Source organism: Rhinoderma darwinii, chromosome 9 (genome assembly GCF_050947455.1).
Source record: "Rhinoderma darwinii isolate aRhiDar2 chromosome 9, aRhiDar2.hap1, whole genome shotgun sequence".
In the NCBI taxonomy this organism is placed as follows: Eukaryota; Metazoa; Chordata; class Amphibia; order Anura; family Rhinodermatidae; genus Rhinoderma; species Rhinoderma darwinii.
In genome coordinates this window covers 67,569,085-67,594,857 of record NC_134695.1, presented here as the reverse complement: position 1 = coordinate 67,594,857, position 25,773 = coordinate 67,569,085, and the positions used below count along the sequence as shown (strand labels likewise).

At 40.2% G+C, this 25,773-nt stretch overlaps 1 protein-coding gene across 4 annotated transcripts in view; it reads left to right on the top strand.

Moving 5' to 3' along the window:
• The window catches only part of LRRC4C (leucine rich repeat containing 4C), a 596,740-nt gene that overhangs the window by 116,710 nt on the left and 454,257 nt on the right, over positions 1-25,773 (top strand). The window lies entirely within an intron of this gene.

The window sequence follows — 25,773 nt, the reverse complement described above, 5'->3', positions numbered from 1 at the left end:
CCCCTATATATATGAATATTACTACTATAATACTGCCCCTATATACAAGAATATAACTACTATAATACTGCCCCCTATATACAAGAATATAACTACTATAATACTGCCTCCTATATACAAGAATATAACTACTATAAGGGCATGACCACACATGGCGGAATTCCTCCGCAACTGTCCGCATCAATGCCGCACAGAATCTGCGTTGCAGATTCTGCAGCGGATCTGCACAAAATGTGCAGAAAATTGATGCGGACTGGCCGCTGCGGACTGCAGGAAAAGTGCTTCTCTTCTCCCTATTCAGTGCAGGATAGAGAGAAGGGACAGCACTTTCCCTAGTGAAAGTCAAAGAAATTCATACTTACCGCCCGTTGTCTTGGTGACGCGTCCCTCTTTCGGCATCCGGCCCGACCTCCCTGGATGACGCTCCAGTCCATGTGACCGCTGCAGCCTGTGCTTGGCCTGTGATTGGCTGCAGCCGTCACTTACACTGAAACGTCATCCTGGGAGGCCGGACTGGAGACAGACGCAGGGAGTTCTCGGTAAGTATGAACTTATATTTTTTTTTACAGATACTTGTATATTGAGATCGGTAGTCACTGTCCCGGGTGCAGAAACAGTTACTGCCGATCGCGTAACTCTTTCAGCACCCTGGACAGTGACTATTTACAGACGTCTCCTAGCAACGCTCCCGTCATTACGGGAGCCCCATTGACTTCCTCAGTCTGGCTGTAGACCTAGAAATACATAGGTCCAGCCAGAATGAAGAAATGTCATGGTAGTAAAAACAATACGCTCCGCAGCACACATAAGATCTGCGGACTTCATTGCGGAATTTTGACTCTCCATTGAAGTCAATGGAGAAATTCCGCCATGAGTCCGCAACCAGTCCGCCACTGCTCCGCAACAGACAGAGCATGCTGCGGACACCAAATTCCGCTCCGCAGCCTATGCTCCGCAGCGGAATTGTACGCATCGTGTAAACGAACACTGCTAAATTAAAGTGAAAGTCAATGGAGAAACGGCTCCGCTGCGGATTAACGCTGCGGAGTGTCCGCAGCGGAATTTAAGTGAAATTCCGCTATGTGTGAACCCGCCCTAATACTGCCTCTATATACAAGAATATAACTACTATAATATTGTCACTATATACAAGAGAATAACTACTATAATACTTCCCCCATTATACAAGAGAATAACTACCATAATACTGCCCCCTATATACAAGAATATAACTACTATAATACTGCCCCTATATACAAGAATACAACTACTATAATACTGCCCCCTATGTACAAGAATATAACTACTATAATACTGCTCCTATATACAAGAATATAACTACTATAATACTGCCCCTATATACAAGAATATAACTACTATAATACTGCCTCTATATACAAGAATACAACTACAATAATACTGCCCCTATATACAAGAGAATAACTACTATAATACTGCCCCCTATATACAAGAGAATAACTACCATAATACTGCCCCCTATATACAAGAACATAACTACAATATTACTGCCCCCTATATACAAGAATATAACTACTATAATACTGCCCCCTATATACAAGAATATAACTACTATAATACTGCCCCTATATACAAGAATATAACTACTATAATACTGCCCCCTGTATACAAGAATATAACTACTATAATACTGCCTCCTATATACAAGAATATAACTACTATAATACTGCCTCCTAGATACAAGAATATAACTACTATAATACTGCCCCTATATACATGAATATTACTACTATAATACTGCCCCCTATATACAAGAATATAACTATTATAATACTGCCCCCTATATACAAGAATATAACTACTATAATACTGCCCCCTATATACAAGAATATAACTACTATAATACTGCTCCTATATACAGGAATACAAATACTATAATACTGCCTCCTATATACAAGAATATAACTACTATAATACTGCTCCTATATACTAGAATATAACTACTATAATACTGCCTCCTATATACAAGAATATAACTACTATAATACTGCTCCTATATACAAGAATATAACTACTATAAGGCTGGGTTCACACGTGGCGGAATTTCACTTAAGTTCCGCTGCGGACACTCCGCAGCGTTAATCCGCAGCGGTGCCGTTTGTCCATTGACTTACACTTTAATTTAGCAGTGTTCGTTTAGACGAGGCGTAAAATTCCGCTGCGGAGCATAGGCTGCGGAGCGGAATTTGGTGTCCGCAGCATGCTCTGTCTGTTGCGGAGCAGTGGCGGACTCATGGCGGAATTTCTCCATTGACTTCAATGGAGAGTCAAAATTCCGCAATGAAGTCCGCAGATCTTATGTGTGCTGCGGAGCGTATTGGTTTTACTACCATGACATTTCTTCATTCTGGCTGGACCTATGTATTTCTAGGTCTACAGCCAGACTGAGGAAGTCAATGGGGCTCCCGTAATGACGGGAGCGTTGCTAGGAGACGTCTGTAAATAGTCACTGTCCAGGGTGCTGAAAGAGTTAAGCGTTCGGCAGTAACTGTTTCTGCACCCGGGACAGAGACTACCGATCTCAATATACATGTATCTGTAAAAAAACATATAAGTTCATACTTACCGAGAACTCCCTGCATCTGTCTCCAGTCCGGCCTCCCAGGATGACGTTTCAGTGTAAGTGACGGCTGCAGCCAATCACAGGCCAAGCACAGGCTGCAGCGGTCACATGGACTGGCGCGTCATCCAGGGAGGTCGGGCTGGATGCCGAAAGAGGGACGCGTCACCAAGACAACGGCCGGTAAGTATTAAATTCGTTTACTTTCACTAGGGAAAGTGCTGTCCCTTCTCTCTATCCTGCACTGATAGGGAGAAGGGAAGCACTTTTCCCGCAGTCCGCAGCAGCTAGTCCGCATCAATTTTCTGCACATTTTGTGCAGATCCGCAGCAGAATCTGCGACGCAGATTCTGTGCGGCATTGATGCGGACAGTTGCGGAGGAAATCCGCCACGTGTGGTCATGCCCTAATACTGATCCTATATACAAGAATATAACTACTATAATACTGCTCCTATATACAAGAATATAACTACTATAATACTGCCCCTATATACAAGAATATAACTACTATAATAATGCCCCCTATATACAAGAATATAACTACTATAATACTGCTCCTATATACAAGAATATAACTACTATAATACTGCTCCTATATACAAGAATATAACTACTATAATACTGCCCCTATATACAAGAATATAACTACTATAATACTGCTCCTATATACAAGAATATAACTACTATAATACTGCTCCTATATACAAGAATATAACTACTATAATACTGCTCCTATATACAAGAATATAACTACTATAATACTGCTCCCTATATACAAGAATATATCTACTATAATACTGCCCCCTATATACAAGAATATAACTACTATAATACTGCCCCCTATATACAAGAATATAACTACCATAATACTGTCCCCTATACACAAGAATATAACTACCATAATACTGCCCCTATATACAAGAATATATCTACTATAATACTGTCCCCTATATACAAGAATATAACCACTATAATACTGCCCCCTATATAAAAGAATATAACCACTATAATACTGCCCCCTATATACAAGAATATAACTACTATAATACTGCCCCTATATACAAGAATATAACTACTATAATACTGCCCCTGTATACAAGAATATAACTACTATAATACTGCCTCCTATATACAAGAATATAACTACTATAATACTGCCTCCTAGATACAAGAATATAACTACTATAATACTGCCCCTATATACATGAATATTACTACTATAATACTGCCCCCTATATACAAGAATATAACTATTATAATACTGCCCCCTATATACAAGAATATAACTACTATAATACTGCCCCCTATATACAAGAATATAACTACTATAATACTGCTCCTATAAACAGGAATACAAATACTATAATACTGCCTCCTATATACAAGAATATAACTACTATAATACTGCTCCTATATACAAGAATATAACTACTATAATACTGATCCTATATACAAGAATATAACTACTATAATACTGCTCCTATATACAAGAATATAACTACTATAATACTGCCCCTATATACAAGAATATAACTACTATAATAATGCCCCCTATATACAAGAATATAACTACTATAATACTGCTCCTATATACAAGAATATAACTACTATAATACTGCTCCTATATACAAGAATATAACTACTATAATACTGCTCCTATATACAAGAATATAACTACTATAATACTGCCCCCTATATACAAGAATATAACTACTATAATACTGCCCCTATATACAAGAATATAACTACTATAATACTGCTCCTATATACAAGAATATAACTACTATAATACTGCCCCTATATACAAGAATATAACTACTATAATACTGCTCCTATATACAAGAATATAACTACTATAATACTGCTCCTATATACAAGAATATAACTACTATAATACTGCTCCTATATACAAGAATATAACTACTATAATACTGCTCCCTATATACAAGAATATATCTACTATAATACTGCCCCCTATATACAAGAATATAACTACTATAATACTGCCCCCTATATACAAGAATATAACTACCATAATACTGTCCCCTATACACAAGAATATAACTACCATAATACTGCCCCTATATACAAGAATATATCTACTATAATACTGTCCCCTATATACAAGAATATAACCACTATAATACTGCCCCCTATATAAAAGAATATAACCACTATAATACTGCCCCCTATATACAAGAATATAACTACTATAATACTGCTCCTATATACAAGAATATAACTACTATAATACTGCCCCCTATATAAAAGAATATAACCACTATAATACTGCCCCCTATATACAAGAATATAACCACTATAATACTGCCCCCTATATACAAGAATATAACCACTATAATACTGCCCGCTATGTACAATAATTGTAATAATAATAATGAGTCAAATAAATGGCAAATATGAATATGAAGTTGATGTTTTTGTATCAATATATATTAGTCTCTCCTATATACAATAATTCAGAATAAAAAATGAGGACCTCTGATAATCCCGGGGGGCCTGCACTTTACCTTAATAATATCGCCTATGAAGTATTGCAGTATTCTGTCAGTGGTGATCCTGTGTGGACGGCTGAGGATGTGATTTGCTGATTTCAGGCACGTCTCTGTTATGTACTGGACGATAAGTATTATTACTGCCAGGTTCTCAGAAAACACCAGATCTATTATTGCTCCATTCTGAATCATTTTTGGGCAATTTATAGCACTAAATGTTTTCTAATGACAAGTATGGACGTCAGACCCTGGTAATAAAGAGGAGCAGTAATGAATCAGGACGTGTTTCTTCCTAAGCCCATTTTCTCGGAGGTGTGGAGATGCCTCTCATTGCCCATTACAGGATCTCTACTGCCTTCAGTATATCAAAGCTTCTGCTTAGGAGAAGTAAATGGCTTAACTCCGCAGTCGCTCCTCCTGACCATGGAAGAGGCTAATTATTAAAGAAAAAAAAATTAACCATATGTCCTCTATATGGTATTTAGAAGGAACTGAAGGAAAAAGGTGCCAATAGAGATGTCATAAGATTTTTTTTTCCTGAAAAAAATAAAAAATCCAACTAAATTCAAAAAGTTTTTGCCCTATTGATGCTTATGCTCTGATCTATTCAAAGGTGGACATACCATATGTGCAGGTTCACAGGGGCCCTGTGGGTAAGGGACTGAGCAAATACATTTAATTACCCACAATTACTGGTTGAATGTTAGACACACGTAAGGGGGTGCTTTATGCTGAGCCATTCAAGAGCAAGGGGCCCATATACTGTTCATGCATGGCGGCCCTCTGCTGTCTGTGTCCACCCCTGGATCTATTATTGACACAGTCATGTGCCTATAAGGGCAGAGCTTGTCCTATACCTATAAGGGGTGCAGAGGTAGCAGTTGCACTTGTCCAGGGTGCCTTAGGGGGCCCAAATACCCCTCTGCCACATAAGGAGGCACCAGTATTATCGGTTTTGTATTATGGCCCAGGATTCTATAGTTAATCCTATATATGATTTATTTGGGTAGCCACAACAAAAAGGGCACTCCTAAAACCAGAACCTCACCCTATCAAAAATTCCTAAAAAGGGGCCATCCCCTGAATTACCCCCCAACCCAACGCATTTGGCTCATCCAGTATTGTCTTGAGCGCTGTTGCCTTGTAGGTCCTGGGTTTGAATCTGAGCAAGAGTCACATCTACATGAAGATTGTATGTGGGGAATATATATAGGAAAGTAATTTACCAATAGATCCTCATAGGTGCTGGATTATCAATTATTTTGTGTTTAATGTACAGCCATTGTATATAAGTTTATTTATGTATTGTATTTACAGTATATAAAACTCACTTGTAAGGGTAGAGAACCTCCAGGAAGACCAAAAGCCGAAAATAAAATGTTACCATAAACTTTTCTGCTTTAGCTGGATTTTTGGAATATGAGAATTCTCCTATTTGGTTTTCTCTACTCAATCTTTGGCTTCTGGTCTTATTAGCAGACTTTCCGGATATTTGGATGCTTGATTATCAGACTTTACAGATTATCAGATGCCGGATTATCAGATGTTCAATTATCAGATGTTCAATTATCAGATGCCACATTTCCTGCAATTATAAATGAATAGGATTTCACGCTTGTTTATCAATCAGAGCCTAAACTCATGTATAATCTTTTTCTTATTAGTTGTGATTTCCGTCTTTTAATTACCGCGGATAAATTTCATTGGTTTTTATTATGCTAGTTATATACCTGTTGTACATGATAGATTTCATTCCGCCAAATAAAATATTCTCTAATGTTCAGCTGCTGTAACTGATATATATGGAAAGCGTGAATCATGTAATTAAAGATTCTACATTTTGCCCATCACCTCCCAGATTTTACTAGTTTAACTTCGTCTCTGTTCACATCTGCATCGTGACAGATAATGGAAGCCTTGATATCGGACCCTGCGAATGGAAAAATAGCGCGTCAAATTTGATAGAATCTGCAATGGAGGCTGCGAACGGAACCTCCAACGCAGATGTGAATATAGTCCTAAAAAAGAAGGATCACAACTAATAGTCACAGTAAGTCTAGTAAAAACTGTATAGACAGGATTATGGGGAGGGAACAAGGGGCACGCACTGTAGGGCCTTCATCAGCTACTCTCACCGGCCAAGGCCAGTTCTGTCTGTGCACCTATAACATACAATAAAACATGAGACACACAACTACAGAACAAAGGAACAACATCAAGAGGTGTGCAGAAAGTGTACAGGAGTACATAACAAATATTAGTAGGTAACAAACAAATAATTTTTTTTTTCGAGACCCATTATTATGACCACCAGCTAATATCCAGAGTAGCCGTCGTGTGCAGCACGGACAGCATCTAGACGGGTGGGGAATGACTCAATAAGGTGCTGGTCGGTGGTCTCCGGTATCTGGCGGTCACTGACTGCAGAGCATCCCACATTTACTGGAGGGTGCGAGGGAGAGGATCCATAGAGCGAACAAGACGATCGAGGTCCCACAGATGCTCAGTTGGGTTCAGGTCTGGTTAATTAGGGGCCAGGGAAGTACTTGGAGGTGTTGGTCGTGCTCTTCCTGCCACTGCTGGACATTTCTAGCCGGGTGACATGTCGCATTGTCTTGCTGGAAGATTCCATCTGCCCCAGGGAGGACAATCAGCATGTAGGGGGGGGGGGACGGGACGTCATCCACAACGATGGATTCATACCCAAATTGGTTCAGAGCCTTCCACATGGATAAGTGGCACCGAGAATGGCATGAAATAATTCCCCAGACCATAACGCTGCCGCCCCCGGCTCGTGTTTTTCCCGCAATGGTCGCCAGGTCTTTGTTCTCTGATGTTTATCGCCTCACATGCCAACGTCCACCCGTTCCATGAAGCAGAAAACGTGACTCATCAGAGAAGACAACCCTCTGCCAATCATCGGTGCTCAAATTCCGATACTGCCGCGCAAATTGACGCTGATAAATCGTCCCTTTTACCCATGGCAACAACGAGTGATATGTGTTCAGACGGCCTATCCCGCACCATATATATCCACCAAGCGCACCACACATCACTGCCTTCATGGGCTACGTGCTGCCGACATCTTAAGTAAGAGGTGGTCATAATAATGGGACTCGATTGTGTAATACATACAATTTAGGGCTCATTCAGACGAGCGTATATGCAGTCTGTGGGACGGTCGTTAAAACAACGGCCATCACGTGGACTCATGTACTTCAATGGAGTCGTTCACACAACCGTTGTTTCATCAGAGCGTGTGAAGGGAAAATATTACATGTCCTATTTTACTGCGTGTCACGCATCTTTCCATAGACTCTAGTCTATGGGGGATCTGTGTCAACGCGACCAGCATGTGTGCACCTCGGATGTGAAAAACTGCAGTTTTTCCAGTCTGAGTTTAGCCTTACATGGAATAGGCAACGTACAGGTGATAAAGAATTGATCTTTACATCTCAATTTTATCTATACTTTGTTGTTTTTAACTCGTATATTTGTGTATTTTATGTAGGTCTCTAACCATTCCATCCTTACTATCGATCATTTTGGATTTTGTGTGCCTTATAGCTATATATTTTTATATACCACATGGTATGTTCTCCTGACATGCGTTTTTACTGTATTTTTTTGGCTTGGCGCGTTTTTTCTTTATTTTTATTATACCTCACACCTAGAACTGCTGTATTATCTTATTTTTCTTGAATTGTACATTGTTTATTAGTCTCTTTACATATGTTTAGCTTCAAATTCACATGGTTATTGTTACACATAGATTATATACTTTTTACATCATTATCATGTGTTGATTTATTTGCATCATATTTTTATTAACCTTTTTCCATATCTCTTTACATTAGCTATTCGCTCGTTTTATTTGTTTTCATTACACATTTTTACCTTATACCTTGATATCCTATTAACACGCATTTATTTGTATCCTTATATTTTCATCAATCTTTTTTCTATATGCACATAGTCACACGAGTGTTTATCCATATTTTGTGGTTTCTACATTGTTATTGCTATGTGTCCACATATGTTACTTTATGTTGCCATCTGTCTCACAGCGCCATTTCACTGGTTATATATAAACACCCCGGTGCACATGTGTGCAGGCGCTGGATGTCCCAATTTCCTGGCTGGGGTCTAGCCACAGGGCCGGGGTCACGTGTTCTCATCTCACTTCCGGTCCTCCTGGACACCAGTACAGGAAGTTCTGGGTTCTGGCTCCCTTCACATGCGCCCACAGATGGGTAGGTCTTATTTAACTATTTATACCAGCTGCACAGTGTGATTCTTATTGATTAGCACCTATATTTAAAGGGGCATGTCATACAAAGGCGCCACCCTCCGGAAGCAGGCTTGAGCCGAAATGCGTGTTGAGGTGGACGCCATCTGAGGTGCAGACTATCATGGGTCGGTAACATTTTATCTATGTATTCATTTATCTATGTGTGTTACTAGCTTGATCCTGTTTGTAGCGCTTTGCCCTTTACCTGTTGTATTGCACTTTATCACCTGTACGTTGCCTTCCTATTCCATGTAAATTGTATGTACTATTTATTTTCATTGTTACCTACTACTATTTGTGGTGTCATCCTGTACGCTTTCTGCACACCTCTTGATGTTGTTCCTTTGTTGTTTTTTAGTCGTGTGTCTCATTTTTTATCGTATGTTTTCTTACATGTATTATTCTTGTGAATAAACTTGTACCATTTTATGGCATGTCTTGGCACATCTTCTCTTTTTTGGTAATTTATTTCTACATATGTGCAGCCTTTTGCTTATAAAAGATCTCACTTTCTACTTGGTTGGTTTCTTTTACTTATAGAAGGCTAAGTGACTGCTGTAGGGTCCTTGGGGAGGGGGCTCCGTGCTCTTCGGTGGGATCACCTTTGATATTAGCTGGTGAGAACTTCTCCAGAGGAATTAGATTGTTACCATCCAAGGGGGGTGAAGGGGGTAATAAACACAAGGCCCTTTTGCCCTAAATGGCAAAAAACATCACCATGATGGGCCTAGTTTGATCTTTACTATGTGGCCCACTCTCTTCTACATGGGGCAACGCGGTGACTTGCTCTGTTTCCTTACAGCACTGGGACCCTGGGTTCAAATCTGACCAAGGACAACATGCATGAAGTTCATATGTTCTTTCAGTGATCCTGTGGGTTTCAACCCACTCTTCAAAAACAGACTGATTTATTTTCTTCCTATGAAACTGGCCCTAGAATGTATGTGTGTTTTTGAGATAGGGAAATTAGATTGTGAGCCCCAAAGGGTAAAGGGACTGATATGAATGGTGACTATTCCCATACAGCGCTGCAGAATATGTTGGCGCTATATAAGCAATAAGAAATAGATAATATGTACACCGCTGCCCTGTATACAGCCTCACCGTTCTCCAATAAATACATTGACATTTGTGCATTTTTTCCTTTTTGTTTTCATTTATTTACCAACATATTGTTTTTAAAGTGACGGATTTCCTTATTCTTGTATAATTAATCATTAAGAAATACCATAACGGCAGAAAATAATACAACATGACGGCGCAGGAAAACGAGCAGTCACATTTGTGTTTTTCTCACTGTGGAAGGGAAAAAAATCTGAACGCATGTTATCCATCTGCAATGGTCTGTAAGAACCTCCACCAGCCGAGACAACCTGTCAGTGTTTTACATGCTATTTAATTTCAATTTCTTCGCTTTATTTCAAGGTCATTTCACTACACAAACAAAATGTGGTTTACTCTATTACATCGGCAATCATTCAACGTCTAGGAAAACAATTAGCGGAGTTTAACTGGAGGCTGCTCTTAGATACCTATAGAAGAAACTAAGGGCTTACAGGGAGACGACATTGGGGGAGATTGATTAAAAGTGGTGCAAAGGAAAAGCATGGCGACCAATCAGATATGAGCTCTAATTTTTTAGAAGCCTTGTTGAAAATTAAAAAAAGCATTCTGATTGGTTGCTATGGGCAACTTCTCCACTTTTATTGCGCGCCAATTTTGATAAATCTCCCCAATATGTATTGTACAACTGCAAAGCCGTGTTAAAGTGTTTCCTATTGTTAAGTATTTACCACGCTAGTAGATCTGGACTAACCTTATAATACTGTGTCTGTATTATTACTGCATATATAAAATGCCTAGTTTAGGGAATATTTTAATAAAAACCCGTCCCCTTCCAGATCCATTCCACAGATAGTTGAGAGGTTTGTATATTTATTTTATTTTTATTTTTTCCTCTCTCTCTAAGTTAGGTAACTATATAAAAACAATAATTCCTTATCTTGTATTGATATAACACACAGGAGATCTGACAGATCCTCTATACTACACCACACAGGAGAGCTGACAGATCCTCTATACTACACCACACAGGAGAGCTGACAGATCCTCTATACTACACCACACAGGAGAGCAGACAGCTCCTCTATACTACACCACACAGGAGAGCTGACAGATCCTCTATACTACACCACACAGGAGGGCTGACAGATCCTCTATACTACACCACACAGGAGAGCCTACAGCTCCTCTATACTACACCACACAGGAGAGCCGACAGATCCTCTATACTACACCACACAGGAGAGCCGACAGATCCTCTATACTACACCACACAGGAGAGCTGACAGCTCATCTATACTACACCACACAGGAGAGCTGACAGCTCCTCTATACTACACCACACAGGAGAGCTGATAGATCCTCTATACTACACCACACAGGAGAACTGACAGATCCTCTATACTACACCACACAGGAGAGCCGACAGATCCTCTATACTACACCACACAGGAGAGCTGACAGATCCTCTATACTACACCACACAGGAGAGCTGACAGCTCCTCTATACTACACCACACAGGAGAGCTGACAGCTCCTCTATACTACACCACACAGGAGAACTGACAGATCCTCTATACTACACCACATAGGAGAGCTGACAGATCCTCTATACTACACCACACAGAAGAGCTGACAGATCCTCTATACTACACCACACAGGAGAGCTGACAGCTTCGCTATACTACACAACACAGGAGAGCTGACAGATCCTCTACACTACACCACACAGGAGAACTGACAGATCCTCTATACTGTACCACACAGGAGAGCTGACAGATCCTCTATACTACACAACACACAGGAGAGCTGACAGCTCCTCTATGCTACAGCACACAGGAGAACTGACAGATCCTCCATTCTACACCACACAGGAGAACTGACAGCTGCTCTATACTACACCACACAGGAGAGCTGACAGATCCTCTATACTACACCACACAGAAGAGCTGACACACCTCTATACTACACTACAGTACACAGGAGAGCTGACAGCTCCTCTATACTACACCACACCGGAGAGCTGACAGGTCCTCTATACTACACCACACAGGAGAGCTGACAGATCCTCTATACTACACCACACAGGAGAGCCGACAGCTCCTCTTTACTACACCACGCAGGAGAACTGACAGCTCCTCTATACTACACCACACAGGAGAGCTGACAGATCCTCTATACTACACCACACAGGAGAGCTGACAGATCCTCTATACTACACCACACAGGACAGCTGACAGATCCACTATAGTACACCACACAGGAGAGCTGACAGCTCCTCTATACTACACCACACAGGAGAGCTGACAGATCCTCTATAGTACACCACACCGGAGAGCTGACAGGTCCTCTATACTACACCACACAGGAGAGCTGACAGATCCTCTATACTACACCACACAGGAGAGCCGACAGCTCCTCTTTACTACACCACGCAGGAGAACTGACAGCTCCTCTATACTACACCACACAGGAGAGCTGACAGATCCTCTATACTACACCACACAGGAGAGCTGACAGATCCTCTATACTACACCACACAGGACAGCTGACAGATCCACTATAGTACACCACACAGAAGAGCTGACAGCTCCTCTATACTACACCACACAGGAGAGCTGACAGATCCTCTATACTACACCACACAGGAGAGCTGACAGATCCTCTATACTACACCACACAGGAGAACTGACCGCTCCTCTATTCTACACCACACAGAATAACTGACAGATCATATATACTACACCACACAGGAGAGCTGACAGCTCCTCTATACTACACCACACCGGAGAGCTGACAGATCCTCTATACTACACCACACAGGAGAGCTGACAGATCCTCTATACTACACCACACAGGAGAGCTGACAGATCCTCTTTACTACACCACACAGGAGAGCTGACAGCTCCTCTATACTACACCACACAGGAGAGCTGACGGCTCCTCTATACTACACCACACAGGAGAGCTGACAGATCCTCTATACTACACCACACAAGAGAGCTGACAGATCCTCTATACTACACCACACAGGAGAGCTGACAGATCCTCTTTACTACACTACACAGGAGAGCTGACAGCTCCTCTATACTACACCACACAGGAGAGCTGACAGCTCCTCTACACTACACCACACAGGAGAACTGACAGCACCTCTATACTACACCACACAGGAGAGCTGACAGCTCCTCTATAATACACCACACAGGAGAGCTGACAGATCCTCTATACTACACCACACAGGAGAGCTGACAGATCCTCTTTACTACACCACACAGGAGAGCTGACAGCTCCTCTATACTACACCACACAGGAGAGCTGACAGCTCCTCTATGCTACACCACACAGGAGAGCTGACAGCTCCTCTATACTACACCGCACAGGAGAACTGACAGCTCCTCTATTCTACACCACACAGGAGAACTGACAGATCCTCTATACTACACCACACAGGAGAGCTGACAGCTCCTCTATACTACACCACACAGGAGAGCTGACAGCTCCTCTATACTACACCGCACAGGAGAACTGACAGCTCCTCTATTCTACACCACACAGGAGAACTGACAGATCCTCTATACTACACCACACAGGAGAGCTGACAGCTCCTCTATACTACACCACACAGGAGAACTGACAGACCATCTATACTACACCACACAGGAGAACTGACAGATCCTCTATTTTACACCACACAGGAGAGCTGACCGCTCCTCTATACTACACCACACAGGAGAACTGACAGATCCTCTATTCTAGACCACACAGGAGAGCTGACAGATCCTCTATACTACACCACACAGGAGAGCTGACAGATCCTCTATACTACACCACACAGGAGAACTGACAGATCCTCTATACTACACCACACAGGAGAGCTGACAGATCCTCTACACTACACCACACAAGAGAGCTGACAGATCCTCTATACTACACCACACCACACAGGAGAGCTGACAGATCCTCTATACTACACCACACAGGAGAGCTGACAGATCCTCTATACTACACCACACCACACAGGAGAGCTGACAGATCCTCTATACTACACCACACAGGAGAACTGACAGATCCTCTATACTACACCACACAGGAGAGCTGACAGCTCCTCTATACTACACCACACAGGAGAGCTGGCACGTCATCTTTATGGATTTGAGTTGAACTACTTATTTTCCAACTGTTATCTATGATATTATGTCCTGCATTTCTTCACTATATCCTATAACACTGCACCACAACAGTGTTCATACTGCTTTGGATGCCATGGGAACTGAATGGTAGTTTTTGTGCTGGGCCTTGGCAGCTCTAGCAATGCCCCTGGGACTGGTTACACTGAGCATGGCACATTGCGTCTGGTCTTTTTGAGTCTCTTAGACAGGCCTCATGGCTGCTAATTATCAGAGTAATAGGGACTTGGCTGCCAGTAAGACCAATTGCCGTTTCTAGAGCCCGTTCTGTCTCAGCCGCTCAGAATATTCTCTCAAGCTGATGGGATTTCTTTGGTATCTGAATAGCTGAATTATACCAAGCTCGATTTCAGCTGCTTATCAGAGCTATTAAATGTGAGATCTAGCTCCCTTATTATCTATCAGCGGCTTGGCGGAATTACCCCTTTGCAAAGGCTAATAGCTCTGATTAGAGGATGATCTGCCCTCAACACTGCTGCTGCCAGGGGAACTCTATATACAGAGCTACTGTACAGTATAGGCCATGTTCATTTACAAAATATAACATAATGATGATAATACACCGATGATATCAAGGATAATACATTGAGACTTAGACGCTATATATTGTTAGCTCCCAGCTACACATACTGTAATCAAATACATAACGCTATAGACTGGGAATGCGTAAATTGCAAACAACCTGCTTGCCTCACGTGTATCTCTATATCGATCTATCGTATATACAATAGGCGTAGTTTGCCAGTAACCGTATAAGCAGGATGCATTTTCTTCACAAAGCCGAACGTACTTTTCTGTTATAATGAGCAAATTGTCAAATTATTCCATTAAAGCGATTGTCCCATTAGGAAATCCTTTGCCCATATGCCCTATTAGCTATTTTTTACACTGAATTTAGGGAATCCTTTGGACCAGGGCCATCTTGACTGCACACGAGCGAATTTTGTAAAATCTGTTTTGGGTCCGATTCTATCAAATCGGCCGTCCGAATGGATTTGTTGAGAATCGAAAGTGCCCCAATTGCCCTGAAAACTTGTGTTTGACTCTTTGATGTCTTCTAGGACTGTATCCAACCCCTTTAAAGGGACAGCTACAGGTATCGGTAGAGGGAGGTATTTCCGCAGTGCATTTTGGGATGGATGTCTACAAGGCATTATAGGGAAGCCCACCCCATGTCATGTGATCCTTTTTTCTAATCTGTAAAATAGCAATCAGAGCTCGCTGGCGGCCGTCATTTTGCTGTGATTCGTGTGCTGTGAACCCCAAACGTTTTTAGATTTTCAGATTAAAAAAATGTTACAAAATTTGGAGCGAATTTGATTTGTGTAGAATAATTTCACTCATCTTAAAACTCTACCATCAGACAAGGGTGAGGCTGCCTGGGGGTGCTATCTACTCACCAGCCAGGATGGGAGTTGGGGACCCCCGCTCTGAAGATAGGTGCGGGTCCCAGAGCTCTAACAGTTGTTATTCTAGCTGTGTGTAGCCTCGGCCCTAGCCATCTGTGAATAAATGCAATACCCAGACGTTATATAATGAAGAGGCGTAATTTAAAGCTCCAGGACCCTAAAGCAAAATCTGTATCATGACTCTTCAATCCCGGGGGTTACTACTACTTCTGCTCCCCCATAGGTACGTCATTGAGCCCCTCAGTGTATATATTGGCCATACACTTTTTTATCAATGGCATTATTTATGGATATATTATTATGCCTGTGGGAATTAAAACCCAAGTTATCCCGATAAGAGGGGGAAAGGTTGCATTTCCATAAAACTCCTATTCCCATCTACATTGCCCAGTGCTATGTGACTATGACAATGTATGCAAAGCGTCATATGCTCATATGTAAAGGTCAAGTAATGTCCCTCTGCTATGCAAATACCGTATTATGTCTTCCCATGGATGTGATCAGTGTTTCCATGTACATCTATATGCTACGTTATCGTAAAGCCTTTGCTTTACCTAATCTCTGTTAACTCTTTTATTCCTGGAATCGCCTACTGTTTATGCAGATGTAGCAGGTAAGTTTATTTGACACGAGACGTGGTGATATATGTCGTTTTTGCATAGGGCTGCAGGTCAGCTTATTGCATTATTTTATATCTCATAAACGGAAATTCCAGTAGTAACTGAGGTTAACCGCCAAGATGTCAGAGGCCCAAGATAGTGAATTGGAAAGTAGGTAGTCACCGGCTTAAAGGCTATGTCTTCTTTTGCATCCATGTCTATTGCTCTAATGCAACTAGAATAACAAAAATGCAACTTTGCAAATAGTCTTGATTAAAAATCTCCTACCGTTTTGTGTATTCAGCTTTTATGCAAACCAATGTATCTCCATGGTGGCAGAATATTAAAAGCCCAGGGTAGTCTTATCCTGCCGCCATGTGTTACTCTCTTCCATTTAACCTCTATTCTACAGTCTGTAGTTTATCAAGCAGAGGGGGCAGAAGGAGTAAAGTAACACTTGACTGCAGGAATAGACTACATAGGCTTGCATTGGAGCTGTATGCACAAAACGGTAGGATATTGCTAATCAGTTCTATTTGCAAACTTGCTTCATTTTTTTTATTTTAAATGCATTGGAGAAAATAAATGATTAATAATTACAAATAAATAATAATACAATTTTATATATATATAACTTAGAGCACTCCAAAGTCTGAACCTTCCAAACAGCTCCTCGTATCTTTTGTGTCCTGTATTCCTGTGATTGGGATATTAAATGCAGTTCCAAATAATTTTTCAGATTTTGACACACATACTGTGTGTGCGTCTCAAAATGGAAATTCAGCTCTGCTACATCTGTACCTTGCAGTGCTTTACAGTAACTATTACTTATTGTGAGATATCATGCAGCCGGTGACATTCAGATGCTCTCTGCAAGTATTCGCAGCTTTGCTGGGCTGAGGGATCTGCATTGTGATGCCAAAAAGCAGCATTCTTCAAAGTAGGTATTACAAAGCTGTCATCTCCGGTAGCACTGATACAAAATAAACCCTACTTCATATGTATGGGCTGACTCCTCATTGTCTAATACCGTGCATTTCATTTCTCTTCATTGTTTTCCCTCATTTATGAATAGCTGCTTGATCATTTCATAATCCGAGTGCAGTCACCTTCACAAGCGCGCATCGTGGGCGCTCCACACAACTATGGATTATGCTGGTCAAGGTGCTCTTGTATTAAACAGATCTCTGTGGTGGAAGCAGAAGAGACACCAACAGGTTATACGGACTTACCTTTCATTTATTATTTAATACAGTGGTGGGCAACCCACTACAATATGGGGTCTCAGATGCGTCCCTTGATTCCATTTGGGGTCTTCACATTACAAACATTATATTCAATGTTTCAACTACATGACCCCCAAGAAATAGCGCTGCCACGTTACTAAAGAAATGCTGCCAGACCATGCCCCCTAGACGTAATTCAGTTGCATTTAGTTGCATGCCACTTAGAAATCTCTAAACCTATGCCCCAAGAAATGCAAATTTCCATGCCCCTAAAAATTGGTGCTTTCTTATACCCCCAAGAATTGGTGCATCCCCAAAGCAAGAAATGGTGCAGCTTCATGCCATCCAGGAAACGACAGAGCCTTACCACCCCCCCCCCAAGAAACAGCGTAGCCCCCTACCCCCAGGAATCAGTGGAGTTCCAAGCGACAAAACAAGGAATGGTGCGGCTACATGCCACCCAAAAAACTACACAGCCCTATGCCAACCCTCAGGAATCACTGAAGTCCAATTCCCTCAGGAATCAGTGCAGTTTCATGCCCTCAAGAATTGGCACAGCTAGATGCCCCCCATAATCAGTACAGCTACATCCCCCCAAATAAACAGTACATATCCATGCCCTCAGAACACGATTTAGCCGCATGGCCCCCAAAAACATCTCAGCCCTACGCTCCTAGGAAACAGCACAAAGTTCTCAGCAGAACAGGGTAGGGTAGCCAGGGTACAAGGTGGGCACCTGCAGGCTGGCTGCTGCCTATTATTGGTTTTATACATACAATCCTATAATTTCCTGCCAGTGCTGGCTCATAGTCTTCCATAATTGCTGGACAATAACAGGTTAAAGGGAAACTCCGCTTTATATATAGCTGTCCTGTAAATCCAATACAGGAGCAGTTGGTTATGGGCAGTTATAAAGCTGTGCTGTTCTGGGCTACTCATTGAGAGTTTGCAAGCTGCTACGTTCTCTGCTTTACCCTCTGTGCATTTTGCTTATTCTTCCTTTGACCATCTGATCTCTTTTTTCGTTTCCCTTTGGTGTTTCCAAAACTGGAAATAGGAGGATGAATGAGAACAAGACTCAAAGGCAAACAAATTTTCATGTAAAAAAAAAAAACAGGCGACCCACAAGATTATTGCAGTAAAATAATATATATATTACATTGTTGTTTACATGTAGAGTAGTGCTCTTTTTTTAGACTGTGGCAACCTTTTGATAAAAGTAAAATCACAGTAAAATACACGTAAAATCATGGTTACAAAGCAACTCTAAATATTTGGGAAAAAATGTTGCAAAAAAACCTTGTGACTAATATAAAAATTTCAGGCATTAAAGTGAATATTCTAAATCCTGTGCTGATTAATTTCCTAATATACATATCTTTCAGAAAGAGTGTAGCCACCACTAGAGGGAGCTCTGCATACTACTTAAACATAATAACACAGTATGCAGTAGACTAATTATCTCCCCCTAGTGGTGGCCACAGACAGCCAGAATTTTATTATTTAACCCTGTCGTTTTGCAACAGCTGAGGAGTCGCATTTGACCTATCACCATTGAAACAAAGTTGCTGAAAAGAATACCTTTTGACGAAATGGAAGTGTCGGCTCCAGTCAGCGGCAACTGAATTGGGATCATTTTATCAACTAAATGCTTTTAGGTTATAAAGTCTTAACATTTAGCATTTTACGTTTCAAACAATTGATTAGTCCTATATGTTCTTCTGGACGGGAAGTTCGGTATGAGAATGAGCAGCACATTCCTAGCGGACGTCGAGATATCATACGTCTCTTTCTGCTTAGGAGTTATTGTTCACCTAAAGGGAACGTCAGGATGTGCGCTCCCCGCTGAGGCCGCACTGATTGTCTATATAAACAATATTGTACTAGAGGACGACTTATTAAGTTTGTGAGCGAGACGGGCTGTTTAATGTAATTGGGGCAGGAGGAGGATAACATTGCGCTGAACCTTTTTATCTCTCCAGAAACAGTTTACTATATGTTTTTATTCCGCAGAAATTGTTGTATCTATTTTCTGCCAGGCTGTACCTGGCTCATAACAAATCAACACTTATACTTCGAAAATAACTTTCGGTAGGTCAGAGAAAGAAGGCAACCTCTAAATAATAGGTCTATCTATTATTATCTGTCTGTCTATCTATCTGTCTACCTATCTCGTTTTCCGTCTATCTTATATTTATCTACCTCCGATATGAGATACATAAATATAAGATAGATAGATGGATAGATAGATAGATAGATAGATAGATAGATAGATAGATAGATAGATAGATAGATAGATAGATAGATAGATAGATAGATAGATAGATAGATAGATAGATATGAGATAGATAGATAGATAGATAGATAGATAGATAGATAGATAGATAGATAGATAGATAGATAGATAGATAGATAGATAGATAGATAGATAGATAGATAGATAGATATGAGATAGATAGATAGATAGATAGATAGATAGATAGATAGATAGATAGATAGATAGATAGAAGATAGATAGATAGATAGATAGATAGATAGATAGATAGATAGATAGATAGATAGATAGATAGATAGATAGATAGATAGATAGATATAAGATAGATAGATAGATAGATAGATAGATAGATAGATAGATAGATAGATAGATAGATAGATAGATAGATAGATATGAGATAGATAGATCGATAGATAGATAGATAGATAGATAGATAGATAGATAGATAGATAGATAGATAGATAGATAGATAGATAGATAGATAGATAGATAGATATAAGATAGATAGATAGATAGATAGATAGATAGATAGATAGATAGATAGATAGATATATAGATAGATGATTGATAGATAGATAGATAGATAGATAGATAGATAGATAGATAGATAGATAGATATGAGATAGATAGATAGATAGATAGATAGATAGATAGATAGATAGATAGATACTGCACACTGCGACCACTAATGCCACCTAAGCCACTAAATATAAATACATTTGCATTACTGCTAAATTTACTTACAATAGTGAGGTTCTTAGTGCAAATTTTGATCAAATTGTGTGAGCCCACCTGCCACAACTAATTAAAATCACCCAGGGCAGAATGGGAGGAGGGCAAGATAAAAAATAGAGGCAGTCACTGACCCAACATATATGAATCGCATAAACAATACAAAAGTTTGAACAGCACATTCCAACAAAATGAAACAAAACGTGTATACAGGTCTATCTATCTATCTATCTATCTATCTATCTATCTATCTATCTATCTATCTATCTATCTATCTATCTATCTATCTATCTATCTATCTATCTATCTATCTATCTCATATCTATCTATCTATCTATCTATCTATCTATCTATCTATCTATCTATCTATCTATCTATCTATCTATCTATCTATCCATCTCATATCTATCTATCTATCTATCTATCTATCTATCTATCTATCTATCTATCTATCTATCTATCTATCTATCTATCTATCTATCTATCTATCATCTATCTATCTATCTATCTATCTATCTATCTATCTATCTATCTATCTATCTATCTATCTATCTATCTATCTATCTATCTATCTATCTATCTATCCATCCATGCATAAAAAGAGTAGAGGAGCTTAGTCAAGCACTGACATGCACATTTCAATAGTAGATGGCGATCTTACTAGGGACTACAACTACAGCAGAGCTTAGTGTGTAAGATGTAGTAGGGCTGTGTTTGTCATTCATGATTGGACTGCAAGTAATTTGAGTTATTTTAGTTGCAGCTGCAAACAGTTATAGGGATTATTTGGTTGAGGGTACTTTCACACGTGCTGTCTTGATGCAGTTTTCAAGCCACAACAAGGTGTATATTCATAAAAGAGGAAAGGGGAATACTTCCCCTCCCTTTACGATCCACACTTGGCATTGGCCTAAAAAAATGCAAAATAAAAACTGTATCAGTACGACACTTAAAACCAACACTGACAAAATCCATTTGAAGTACCCTATTAAGAGTTGATAAAGAAGAGGTCCCATTCAAGACCCTCATTTATTAGACATAGTAGAGAGCGGATATAAAGAGTTTATCTCGTTCTGGAGGAGCCATCATGTCCATGAATTGCATGAACATCCTATTGATTTCAACCAGCAGTGTGTAATTCCTCATTTCTCCTGTGGTGGCACTGCAGAGAAATTGAACACTTACTGCCAGATTCCTTCCCATGTCACAGGTGATTGCTGGAGAGCAATGTGATCAGTTTATCATCAGGGGACCTTTCAAAGAAAAAGGAAATGTCCAAAGTGGACAACCCTTATAATGAGAATCTCAGAAGAAGAAAACCTTTTACATCTGCACATGAATGTCTGCAGAATAGAGACAAATACATATATAGTGCAATAATTAGGTGCATAAATCATATGATAATCCTTATCATTTCTGTAAGAAACACTCCTATAGTTAACAAGACAGTGAGGACCTACATGTCATGCATAGTGCTGGGTGTTTTGTGATAGGAAGGATAAGCTTAGCTGAATATTTTTTTTTTATTTCCAATACTTAGAGGTAAAAAGACATGAGGATGGATTATGCTTTCAGCAGCAAGAACAAACTGATTCTCGGGAACACATAAATAACACCTCAAGCCTCATAAATATCCCCACTGGCATTTTATGCATAATTAACAGAGAGTGTTGACTGATCACACCATTGAATAGTAATGACACGTGGAGGGCTATATTTTGCCTGCGTCAGCTGTCGGAGTGACGTTATTGAAATCCATGCCATCAGTTGACTCCGTCATTCTTCGTTACAGAGCCCTGTGAGATCTTAAAAGTCTAATTAACACAGACCAGGAGCCTCGGCGTCCTCTCGCCTTTATGTCTTGCACGCAAAAATTTCCTGTTTAGAGTTAAGTGAAATCCTCTTGGTCTTATGTGTTGAATACTAAACAGACCAGTTCCTTTCAAAACCCCCAAACTTGCCTGCTGGACATGGGAGAGTGGAGAAGTAAATTTCCTTCCCTCCCACCACTCTGTGGCCTTCAGAGGCCTTTTAGCATTCTAGTCCCGACAGAAATCCGTACTGTACACATCAAATTCTTACCCCGAGGGAAGCGCAGATGAGTTAAAGTCTACGAGGAGAAACTAATGGGCTATGGACTGACTCAAAAAAAATATACAATATGTATAGAGTCTTAAAGATTGGCCAAGGTTATAGCATGGTCTAATGCTGGGTGTAAATGACAATGCCTTCCTCTTCTCCCTATTAAATAAAAAGATGTGTATAACTAAAGGGTGTGTAGTGTTTTTTAACCATTTTTTAAATTGCTTTCCTTTCCTCTTTTCTCAACATCTCGTGAGATGTGTGGAGCGAGATGACCAGCTTTGAGAAAAAAAAACATGATTCTGCGATACTCTATCACGAGATGTTTATGTTTCTGTCTGTCGCCACCCAGTGGTTGTGATGTGAATTGGAGACGGTCAAGGGTTTTGCTAGCATGTCACGATATTGTATTGAATTTCCTTCTTGAGAAATTGGAGTCTTTAACCAAATCCAAGCAATAGAAAGTGGCACATCTGTATACAGCTACCATGTAGATCTATGTGTCTCCATGGTTTCAGACTACAAACAAACCCAATTTAGTTTGATTTTACCATCATATTTCCTTCCATCTGTCCCCTACTCATCGTAAGGGTGGGACACAATCTCTATTGGTGCCCAAAGCAAGGGTTTTAGAATGTGATCGCCCCAGTTCCTAAAGTTTAACATGACAGCAGTTGGATTGGGGTTCAGCCCTGAACTATCAACCCAAATTCACTCAGTAACATGCACATTTAGCTCTGACAAACCTGCATGTTATTTCTTCGCATGTAGTATGCCTATATGTATGTATAGTATAACTATTAGCCGCTCAGCTGCAGTCCCTGAGTAAATATAGAGAGGTGTTTAAAGACAATTGTGCCACTCCCAATGTAAGCAATGTAATTTCTATGCATAGATGTAGATTTAAAAAATAAAATTATGTCCGCCTGCAACCACCACTAGGGGGAGTTCAGGAGCTTACTGCATACAGTTTATACATTGAACCCTATAATAACAAAGTATGTAGTAAGCTCCTAAGCTCCCCCTAGTGGTGACTGCAGACAGTCAACATGTTATATTTTAAATCTGTGTTTAAGCAGGGGATTTGATACTTTGTATCAACCAAAAATACCTACCACTAAACAGATATAGTAATAAAGCAATCAGCGCAGATTTTTTTTTACCTATTTAGATAGAAAAAACAACTGAATAATATTTAAGTGTGAACATTAACTTTAAGCGTCTCAAGAACTCTCAGCTATGCCTCTGGCTTAAGATGACCTTGCATTTATAGCATACAGTGTTTCCATGTTATGCAGGCTACAGACTGTCATAAAACAGCGTACAGACTGTTAATAGGCTACAGGGAAGCAGCAGGTGCAAATTCAATCCGGACTAAGTATTAAGAAGTTGCTTACAATGTGGTTCTCTAATATTTTAGGACCAGATACTGGGTCTCCCAACCAGAGATATTCTTTAATGACCTACACAGTATAATTGTAAGATGGGCACCTTCACAATGATATGCTTATATAAATATTAGCCCTCCAGCATTCAGTGGGTTAAAGATCTCTCAACACCATTTAGAGATAAATCTGGATCATGAAGTCACTGGGAACATGTATTCGCTTTGTTTAGAAATAATTATGAGGCCGCTCTTTCATAATTGGTGTCCATTGCTGGAGCTCCCATAGACATTAGATAGGAAGCTTTGTAGAATTTCCTCAGTGGTATTAATTAATTTGAGATCATAGGCCCCGGTAGCCCTTTGAAACTCAACATGTGTGTGAGGCTTAGCTCTAAGAGGTTGGAGATTGCGCTTTCAAAAGAGTTTACTAATTAATAAAGATTTTCCTGTAATTGGGCAAAGATAGGCTATACATGGGGCTTAGATATTACCATAAAACGGTTGTACTTAATTTGTTATATATCCCTTTTTTGTTAAGGAATTATCCCATAAAGAAGCTTATTTACCTGTAGTGAAGACGATGCAAAAGTCTCATTATAGCAAGAACTTAAGAGTATCGAAATAATACTGAGAGAAGAATTAAGAGGATTTACGCAGAGGTAGACATATATGTGCAGGGTGCGAAACGCGAAAGGACCCACGTCTCATAAAGACAACCCCTGTCCATATGATATATCCCGGCATATGGATGTCATATAGTGGTTTCCCCCATTTAAGACCTCCCTCTATGAGCCAGGAGAGCTGCTGTGGGGGGACTCTCACCGTCTACAATACTAGATGTCTGGCTGGCTGTGGCTTCCCCTGGCAAAATCAGCTGTTAGTCGGAAGTGCTGGGAGCCAGAGCGGTGGACGATCAGCTGAAAGGGGTTTAATCTGAAAGGTATCCTTTTATTTTATCAAATTGCTTTAAAATTCTCTAAATATATATATATGTAGTGTCTTGCGTAAATATTCACCCCCTTGATGTTTTCCAGTTTTGTTGCATTACAACCTGGAGTTAAAATTGATTTTTGAAGGGTTTGTACCATTTAATCTACACAGCATGCCCACTACTTTGAAGATGCAAAATATTTTTCGCTTTGACACAAACAATAATGAAAACAAAAAACAGAGAACTTTAATGTGTATAAGTGTTCACCCCCTGAAAGTCAATACTTTGTGGCGCCACCTATTGCTGCAGTTACAGATGTAAGTCTCTTGTGTTAGGTCTCTATTAGCCGAGCGCCTTTAGACGTTGGGATTTTTGTCCATTCTCTCAGGTATAACTGTTCCAACGAGTTAGATGGGTTGGTTGGTGTCCAACGTCTTCAAGTCCGGCCACAGATTCTCAATTGGATTGAGCTCGG